Source organism: Oryzias melastigma, linkage group LG9 (genome assembly GCF_002922805.2).
Source record: "Oryzias melastigma strain HK-1 linkage group LG9, ASM292280v2, whole genome shotgun sequence".
NCBI classification, from domain to species: Eukaryota; Metazoa; Chordata; class Actinopteri; order Beloniformes; family Adrianichthyidae; genus Oryzias; species Oryzias melastigma.
The window spans coordinates 672,222-682,033 of NC_050520.1; the positions used below are offsets into that span (position 1 = coordinate 672,222).

The 9,812-nt window shown below is 45.6% G+C and overlaps 1 protein-coding gene and 2 long non-coding RNA genes across 5 annotated transcripts in view; 1 reads left to right on the top strand and 2 right to left on the bottom strand.

Annotated features, from left to right (window-relative positions):
* npffr2a (neuropeptide FF receptor 2a) overlaps positions 1-784 on the bottom strand; it is a 19,299-nt gene extending 18,515 nt beyond the window's left edge. Inside the window, exons 1-2 of one of the 2 annotated variants that reach the window (XM_036213761.1) lie at positions 664-784; positions 71-459 (exon numbers count right to left, since the gene is read on the bottom strand). The gene's annotated coding sequence lies outside the window, so the exon portion shown is untranslated. Of the gene's footprint in view, positions 1-70; positions 637-663 lie in introns of those variants that run through there. The other variant, XM_024258044.2, reaches the window with a different exon arrangement.
* Positions 785-2,455: 1,671 nt separating this feature from the next.
* LOC112136415 lies at positions 2,456-4,097 on the bottom strand. The gene is made up of 2 exons (XR_002917339.2): positions 3,916-4,097; positions 2,456-3,839 (listed from the first exon to the last, which is right to left on the bottom strand). It is a non-coding gene; the product is annotated as an uncharacterized LOC112136415 (long non-coding RNA).
* A 147-nt stretch (positions 4,098-4,244) lies between these two features.
* On the top strand, positions 4,245-6,649 carry LOC112136414. Of its 2 annotated transcripts, XR_002917338.2 has the most exons (4): positions 4,245-4,375; positions 4,464-5,315; positions 5,489-5,625; positions 5,742-6,649. It is a non-coding gene; the product is annotated as an uncharacterized LOC112136414 (long non-coding RNA). The 2 variants fall into 2 exon arrangements; XR_004948386.1 differs by having other exon boundaries at positions 4,464-5,625.
* Positions 6,650-9,812: the final 3,163 nt, after the last annotated feature.

Genomic DNA, 9,812 nt, shown 5'->3' on the forward strand with positions numbered 1-9,812 from the left:
CCGGCAGAGATGTGACCGGGTTCAGTCCGCGCGCTAAGTCTCCGGGTGTGTCGGGCGCGCGGCGGCTTACCTGCTCGTCCCTCCGGGTCACCGACCCCCTCCAGCGGTCACGGATGTCCGCGTGTCTGCTGCGGCTCGCGCGCGGAGAAGCGCAGAAAGTTACTGAGCAGGAAGGAGCTCCGCGTGTGTGGCGCGCGCGCAGCCCGCCGCTCACAGCGCTGGAAGGTTCAGCCGCTCCGTGCGCAGCCTTTATAAAGCGCTGACGTCAGGAGAGGGGCGGGGCTCTAGCTCGACCCCCCCATTCTCTCCACCAGCTGCTGTCACCGGAAAAGCTGCAAACGAGGCGGTTCCAGACGAGCACGAGCAAACGCACGCGGACAAATGAAGACGAAACATGAAGAAAGAAAAAAAAATGATGGAAAACATGGAAGAAGTTGGAAAAATAATCCTGATCCTGACCTCATCCTGATCCCGAGCTCATCCTGATCCCGACCATGTCCTGATCCTGACTTTATCCTGATCCTGACTTTATCCTGATCCTGACTTAATCCTGATCCCGACCTCATCCTGATCCTGACTTAATCCTGATCCCGACCTCATCCTGATCCTGACTTTATCCTGATCCTGACCTCATCCTGATCCTGACTTTATCCTGATCCTGACCTCATCCTGATCCCGAGCTCATCCTGATCCCGACCATGTCCTGATCCTGACTTTATCCTGATCCTGACTTAATCCTGATCCCGACCTCATCCTGTTCCTGACTTTATCCTGATCCTGACCTCATCCTGATCCTGACTTCATCCTGATCCTGACTTCATCCTGATCCCGACCTCATCCTGATCCCGATCTCATCCTGATCCTGACTTCATCCTGATCCCAACCTCATCCTGATATTAACTTCATCCTGATCCTGACCTCATCCTGATCCTGACTTAATCCTGATCCCAACCTCATCCTGATATTAACTTCATCCTGATCCCGATCTCATCCTGATCCTAACCTCATCCTGATCCTGACTTCATCCTGATCCTGATCTCATCCTGATCCTGACTTCATCCTGATCCCAACCTCATCCTGATATTAACTTCATCCTTATCTTGATCTCATCCTGATCCTGACTTCAGTCATCCTTTAGGATTAAAGACACCTGAATCTGAGATTGATCCTGAATGAATGAAAAGTTTGTTTCTGTAAAAACATCAGAAAAAGTTCTGAACAGCAGAAGCAGCTCCGAGTTTTAAGGAAACTTTTTCACATCTTCATCTCAACAACATCAACATCCAGACGAACTTCCTGAAACCTTCTCTGCTGTGGAGGACGTTGTTCAAACTCAAGACTTGAAGAACAGAACGAGAATCAAAATGATCTGTGATCAAATGAGACTAAAACCGTCATACAACAGCGGTTCAGGGGTGGAGTGTCTGTCCTGAGACTGGCAGGTCATGGGTTCAAACCCCGACTGAGTCATAGAGACTGTGAGACTGGGACCCCTCAACACCTACGCTCTCTCCAGGTGACTAAGCTCCTCCCCTTTCTCTAATCCAGCCTCCAGAGGAAACTTGATCCAGAGCTCATGACCACAGGTGAGTTCTGGATCGAAGATCGACAGGTAAACTGAGAGCTTTGGTTCCTGGATCAGCTCTCTTCACCACCACAGAGCGCTGCAGCGACAGTATAACGGCGGACGCCGCTCCAACCCGTCTGTCGATCTCACGCTCTGATCCTCCCTCACTCGTGACCAAGACATTTAAGCTCCTCCCCCTGAGGCAGGAGACTCCACCCACTGAGAGAGAGGTCTAAATAAAACGATGAATCATCTGACAAAAGCTGAACAATGATGCAGAAAACCAGGATGTCAAACAATAACCGTTAAAAGTTATTTGTTCATTTTTGATGAAGTCTAAATGAGCTGAAATAGAGAAAAACAACAAATAATTATTTATGATGATTCATGAAAAACATTTTGGACTTCTTATCTGCTTCTGATCCTTCTGGTATGTTAGATTTTAGCATTTATTCTCAAACTGTTTGAGCCCCTTAAGACCGGCGTCCCACGTGTGGAGCGGCCATCACGTCGTGGTTATAATACCACAATAGTTCATTCTGATTAACTGTGGTTACAAATTAAAAAAACGTTCCAAAAGAGCTCCAGACGTAAGAGGTTAAGTAAATAAAATACTGGATAATTCTGGATCCTAGATGAGATGAAAAGTAGATTTGTTGTTTTTTTAATACTACAAGCAGAAACTCAGAAAAACAAAATGATTGAAGGTTAAAAATAGATGGTGATTAAACCAGAGTGTCGGGGGGGGGGGGGTCTGTTATTGGGCCAGTTTGAAGTGGTGGTTCCAAACCTCACAAACGTGTCATAACTGACGCTAAAGCCTGAAGCTCCAGCTCAACATCCCTGAGGAACGCCACGCTCTCATCTCAGCACAAAATGATTTCAAAATAATATTTCTGCCTCCGAGGCAGAAGACTTGTTTACTCATTTGCTTCTGTGGGTTCAGTAACACCTTCACGATTAGCTGCAAATTACTGACAGTTTATCTCCTCTGGGAATGTTTCAGTAAATACAACATCCGGGGAGGAAGCTCGGCTCCACTTCCTCCTAAAGAAGAGTTTTACTCTGTAGTTTGAAAGTTCTGCTTCTGCTTTGAAGCTGAAGGGAATTCTCCCCTGAAATGATGCCGGTTAGTCCTGAAGGACAGACGAAACGTGTTTGTCTTCCATCAGGAACCCCGTCTGTGTTTCTGAGAGCTTCAGGAGGTTTGGCTTCGTGCACAGAAACACGACGGATCGTCCCAGCTGTTGTGAGGACGTGAAGTTTGGGACCCTGAGGAGATGTTTTCCTGGACGCTCTGCAGCTTTATTCTTATTTTGGCCTCCAAACAAGCAGAAAGTGTGACTGACGAGCAGACGTGACCCAAAAGCCTTCGGTTCTGCTCAGATCTCCTTTGAAGGAAGCTTCAGAGGAAGCTGAAGCTCAGAGCAGAACCACAGCCTGCAGCTCCAGAGCAGGAGGCGTGGTCTAAATCCATAGGGGGTGTGGCCTCCTCACACGATGAAAGCTTCAGCAGGAAATGAAGAACTGACGATGAACATCTCTGTCTCTGGAGGCGGAGCCTCAGAGGCTCCTCTTGTGATCGCCGTGACGCCTCCTGGTACGAGAGGTCATTGAACGCGCCCAGAGGGCAGCAGCGACGCGTTCAGGGACCTGATCCCACATCTGTCGGCTTGGATTCTCCCTGAACGGACTCTCGGGAATTTGAGCTCAACTGACACGAGTCATAGAAACGCAGAGCCCAGATTTTCTGCTCAGCTGGTCATCCACACGCCCGGAGCTCATGTACCCGCTGTAGACGGCGGCAGGAAGGAACGCCGCACAAACATCAAGATGATGGTCCTCCTGCAGACACGACACGAGTCACTTTACGTCATACATCTTTGTGTTGGAATCCAAGACAGAGTTAACATTTACTGATTTTTTTGATCAAAGGATTGATTTTCTCTTTTGGTTCTGATGTTTGTGGGGTGTAATGACATCATTGGACCACTAGAGGCAGTGCAGAGCTCGGTCTCCGGACCTGGAGACTCTTCATCACTGAGGACTTTAGATTGTTGTTCAAGCTGTTGGTGGAGTTCTTTGTTGATGTTCTCAGCAGGTGGAGATGTTTGTGCAAAAACAGAGTCTGCAAGTTGTCCAAAGGACAGGTGAGAGGCGGTCAGTGTCCTCAGGTGTCCTCAGGTGTCCTCAGGTGTCCTCAGGTGTCCTCAGCTCTGGACCTGCTCTGGGAGGAACTGGAACATCTACAGGAGGACGATGGGTTTTCCTGCTGGGAGCAGAGACAGAAAACAGCAGGTCGGCGGCAGAGGTCTGATGTTCAGGTGTGACGTACAGGTGTGACGTACAGGTGTGACCTTCAGGTCTGATGGAGATCTGACCTTCAGGTCATTGTCAGGTCTCAGAAGTGACTGTTTTCAGCGTTTCGGGTCTCCTGGTCCTGAGGTCCAGCTGTGGCTGTAACCTGAACCCAGAAACCTTTACCTGTCTTCACTGAACCAAAGCTCCACCTGAGCATCTCGTCTGGAGGTGAAGCACCTTGCTCAACGGCACCACCGTGGAGATCCGTCCCACCAGAGTAAATCCTGTTGGACTTCAACCAGCAACCCTCTGTCTCAATGAGACTTCAGCTGTTGTTCAGTTGCCAGAGTAACAGTAACTTTAAGAAGCCCCTCCCCCCGTGTGTGAGGTCACGAGTCTTCATGTCTGTGATTCTTCAGATCAAACTTTCCTTCCAGCTTCTGCAGACGGTGAAACGATGCCGGTTCTGCCGGTGAGGAGCCGAGCGGTTCTCCTCCATCCTCTCAGGTATTTTGTTTTCCTTCATTCTTCCACTTCATGTCCTAATTAACGTCTCCATGGCAACAGGAAGGCGCGCTGCTTGTTCTGATTACAGAAAGACGAGGAAACCTTCAGTCTCCTCCTGTTCGAGAACAGCAGCTCTTTGCTGCACAGAACCGGACCAGAACCTGCAGACGGGCCGGGGGGGTTGATGGTCAATTCAAGCTGAACTAACCGACTTTCAGTCAGTTCTCTGAGGGGGCGGAGCTCCTCCATGCACTGCGGAACAGCGCCCCCGCTGGCAGGTGAGCGTATCTGCAGAGGCGTCAAGCTGGAGCAGCAGGTTTCCCGTCCGAAGCTTCAGCTGCTGATGGAAACAGGAAAACTCATGAGTCAGAACCTTTCATCTGGACAGCTGGAAGCTGGAGAAGCGCGTGAACTTTGAGAGAATCGACTCATTGATTATTTAGATCCTGTTCAGAAGACGTTTTTCTTCAGTTAGTTTAGTGAAATTCTCCTCTCGCTCATGGACTTCCTGTCATACGGAACAGCAGGAAGTGAACGTCTGAACGTTTTCTAGATGAAAGTTTCAAACCAAACTGTTGGTTTGTTTCTTTAATCATTGAAACTTTGTTGTTTCCACAGTTTGGATTCATTTGCTTTAGTTTGAGCATTTATGAGGTCCAAATGGTTCTTCTCCTCACACTGTTCATTCTGGAGGTCCAAATGGTTCTTCTCCTCACACTGTTCATCCATGAGGTCCAAATGGTTCTTCTCCTCTCACTGTTCATCCATGAGGTCCAAATGTGGCTCCATCACAGGATCGTGGGTGTGGTCCTGCTGGAGGCGGGGCTTCCTGATGAGCGGTCACCACGGTAAACAGGAGATGAGCTGCGTCTGAGGCTCCTCCCCTTCTGTTGAAGGAGGGGTTATTGACCCTTTAACACTTGAGATGTTTCTGATCTTCGTAAGTATTCAAGCGTTTACTGGATGGATGTGAATCAGCTGATTCTGACATCAGATTTGAATGAATGAATTTCCCCCCAGGGGATTAATAAAGTATATTGATTGATTGATTGATTGATTTGCATCATTACTAACGTTAAGTCCTGACGGCGAGGAGCCTCTTTCTCACTTCAGAATCCACTGGAATACCGTGAATACGTAAACAGCTGTTGAGTTCGGAGGTCAGCAGACGGTGAACCGTGGAGCTACAGCGGACATGTACTCGTGGTGCTCCTCTGACCTTCCTTTGATCCATCGTCTTCTCCGTCCAGGTTGGTCTCTAATGAGTTTCTATGAAGTGATCCTCAGAAGCTCATTGACTAAATGTTACATGTCCTTCAGGATCTCATCTGTTGATGTTTTCACTCTTTTCATCGTTCACATTCAGCTGCAGCTCTGGCTCCACTGTTATTCCAACAGATGCCTTCAAAGACGTTCATCACGCCGGCGGCGTTCACACCAGACCAGGTCTGACATGGAGGAGATTCTTCTTCTTTAGTGTTTTTATCGTTTATTGGAGCCAGTCCTCTACATTGGAGAGTCACAGCGAATCCTGCAGATCTTGTTTTCACAGCTCTGGTCCTAGAAATGTTCATCTATGAATCCAACGGACACGATCATCACGTCTCCGTAGTGATGGTCACCTGATACTTCTGCGCTTTCAAGCGGACGCCGCCCAAATCTGAGTCCCTGATTGGTCACATTTTTGTGTTGCTGCAGTTCAGTGTGAAAATGTGTTGACACCTCGTCTAGTCTTAGTGACGAGTGAGTGCAGACTCGTATGGACTAGAGTTTCAGGCGTCCAGAACGCTCGTGATCGGGGTCGCTACGCACGTTTAAAGTCCAGTCTCGGGCCACGCCCACAAATCGGACGTTCATTGATCACCTGCTGACAGTTCAGCTGGTTGAACATTTTCACGCAGGACTGGGACCAATCAGGGACTCCGGTTTGGTCGGGACAATATGTGGGTCCTCCTCAAAACATGGAAGTATCAACTGCTGTGAACATGATCATGAAGAAACATTTGGAGCTGCACTGATTGGATCATGAAGAAGACATTTAGGAACAGAGCTGTGAAAACAAAGTCTGGAGCAACATGGGAGGGATTTCACGGCGGGACTTGTCACTCCGAGTCTCTTCCTGTTACAGGAGGAAAACGAGGTCTGGGTAAACGTTTAGACAAATAAAATAAAAATAAAGGCTAAATACATGAAATAATGGTTAAAGAAATAGCTTATTTTTTAATTTTATTTATTTAAACTTTAAGTAAATAAAATAAAAACATTAAGGTTAAATTACCAGTAATAAAGTAAAAATAAATACATTAAATTAAAAATAAAAGTTAAGTTAATAAAATAAGGACAGGACAAGTTAAAAAAGTGAATAAAATAAAACATTTTTAAGTAAAAAAAGTAAAAAATTAAATAAATCAAATAAACACAAAGCTTAAATAAATAAAATGAAAAATAATGTTTAAATAAATTAATTACAAAATAAATTTTGAATAAATAAAATAAAAACATTTAAATAGATAATAAATAAACGGTAAGTAAACAAAATTAAAGGTAAAGGTTAAAACTGCTCCCCAAACATCTCAACATTCCCGTGTCGGGTTTGAAACAGGAATAAGGAACAAACGTTCCGCTGAATGTGACAGAAACAGGAGATGTTCTTCAGGCTGACAGGAAGAGAGCAGAACGCCGTCGCACGCTTCGCCTTCAGGCATCACAAACACAGCTTTGATTCTGGTGGCGGCGCAGACACGCCGCCGCTCAGGGACCGCCCCCCCCGGTGTGAACCGCCAGCTGGGAGGAGTCTGTCTCCACGGGGTCACACAGTTCCTGTCAGAAGGTTCTCACCACAGCTGAACCAAACGCAGGAGGAACGCTTTCCCTTCATGTCAGAACTCCCAGAATTCCTCTGGAATGGCGACGTAAACCCGCTCAGACTCCGCCTTATCAGGCTGATGTTTTCTCTGTGAAGCTCTCAGTCGTCTCTGCTCCTCATCTGCACCAGTTTGGAGACCGCCGTGATGTTTGATGGGAACGCCGTTTCCTGTCAGCTCTTCAGCTAAAGGACCTGATGACCTGATGGCGTCTCTGAAACGTTCTGTCAGACGTTCAGATCCTCGCTGGGGGATCCAAAAGATGGAGGAGAAAACCAACCCAAACATCAGAGTCACACGCAGCAGATCCGGCCTGACACATGTGACCCACAACAGGCTCCGCCCCCAGGGTCACGGCTTCATCCTTTCAGTCCATATCTGCTGAGCACTGGAGCCTCAGAAGACGTCGTCTGGTTCGTTTGCTGCTTCCTCTCTCCTGATCTGAACTAAGACTTGTTTGGTTTCTGCTCTGGTTTGGATTCGGTTCCAGAAGCTTTCATTTGATCCTGCAGTAAACTGTGATGGAGCAGCTGACTGAGACTCCCCGAGACTGAACACAGAACATCACAAACCCTTCTAAAACCAGAACCAGAAGAGAGAAAGGAGGAAACATTCCTGCTCTCACTTTTCTAACTCCACGGAAAATTTAAATGATCCAAACGTGCAGATGCAGAGGGTCAAAGGTCAACTCCGAGGATGAAATCGGCTCAAACTCTGACCTTGAAAAGCATCAAAATTCACTAAATTATGTCTGGATTGATTCAGATGGAAAATGTTTCAGTCATTTCCCAGAAAAGGTTGAATTCATCTCAGAATCAGCTGATTATCAGAGCAAATGTTTCACTTTTAGGTTCATTTTCCAAACATCCTTTCTGACCCGGATGGAAGATTGTTGGACGACTGAACGGAGAGGACGAGCAGACGCATCTTTGACCAAAGAAGGATTGTTAAAAGTCTCCTTCCTCCTGTAACTACGGATATGATTAAGTTATGATCATATGTTCACATCAGCTCTGAAAACATTCAGTCACATTCACCGTGATGAGAATCTAAAGGAAAACAGTGAAGTCTGAGCGGCTTTAGCTCCGCCTCTGATACACACACTCATGAACACACAAACACACATGAACACACACACTCATGAACACACACAAACACACACTCATGAACACACACTCACCCCCCCCACACACACACACTCTCACAGTGATGATGATCTTATCCGGTGAGGCAGACGTTCATCTTTCCTACAGTCTAGTAGTTCTGGGCGGATCGATCAAAACTATCAATGATCCCAAGTTGGAATCAGTATCAGATCAATACTGCAGATATCGAGATTTCTTTGAAACTTCTCAGTATAAAAGCGTCTCTCTGCTTCAGCGGTCCGGTCAGATCTCTGTTCAGTTCAAATGCTTCATTGTTTTTGACCGTTTACTTTTGTTTGTATTGATCTTTTTAAAGGCTGAGAAGATCCCAACGATTGATATTTGATCCTGGGATAGGATCTCTCAATCATGTGGGAATCCCTTAGGAGTTTTTCCTTACCGGGAGGGAGGGTCTAAGGGCAGGGATAACCAGTTTATGTAGTCTGTTTAGTTTTAACTATTGTTCATATTTTGAAGCCCAATGAGGCAAATCTCTTTGTGATTTTGGGCTATAGAAATAAAATTGAATTGAATATTTCTACCAGGAGTTTTTATTCATTGTTAAACATTTTCATTTATGTCTACATCATAGTTACTTGTTTTTCTGGTTTGTTGACTGTTCTGCTTTTTATGAAACTTCAAGAAGTTTTTATTTGAATAAAGTCTTCTCCATTTAATTGAAAAATGTGTCCTAATTCTGTTTTTATGTTGATAAAGTAAATAAAAAAGAGAAAATTACAACAAAACATTCCCGTCTATGAACCCTTTAACACTGGTGACACTTAAACACAAAATCTTTACCAAACTGTAACTTCAAATCAAAGAACAGGAGCACTGGAGTTAAAGGGTTAACTGAAGTCCAGCTCGAAGCTACGATCACATCAGAAACTTTGTTTAAGACTCTATTTCCAATGAAACGTTTATGGAAATGCCTTAAAACTCACATGTTTAAGACACTATTTGGGCTCCACTTCCAACACGCGTCCATAGAACACGTTGAAATCGGAATTATTTGTGCAGAAATTCCCTTTTCTCCTTCAGATCCACTGGAACTGTGTTAGTTCTGTAGTTCAGGGAACGTCTAGTTCAGTTGTCCTGGTGTTAAAGGGTTAAAAACAGTGGAGATGAGGAGGTTCGTGTCACATCCACCACATTTAGGAAAAATATTGATAATGGTATTGATAATGGTATCAATAATGGTATCAATAATGGTATCAATAATGGTATCGATAATGGTATCGATAATGGTATCGATAATGGTATCAATAATGGTATCGATGATGGTATTGATAATGGTATTGATAATGGTATCGATATCGCCGATATTGACGGTATCGGATACAGAAATGCTTCGTGCTGCTCAGCCTCGTGTGAGTCTGACCAGATCTCTGGATCTCCTTTATCCCTGAGGTTTATGTTTGGGTTTTG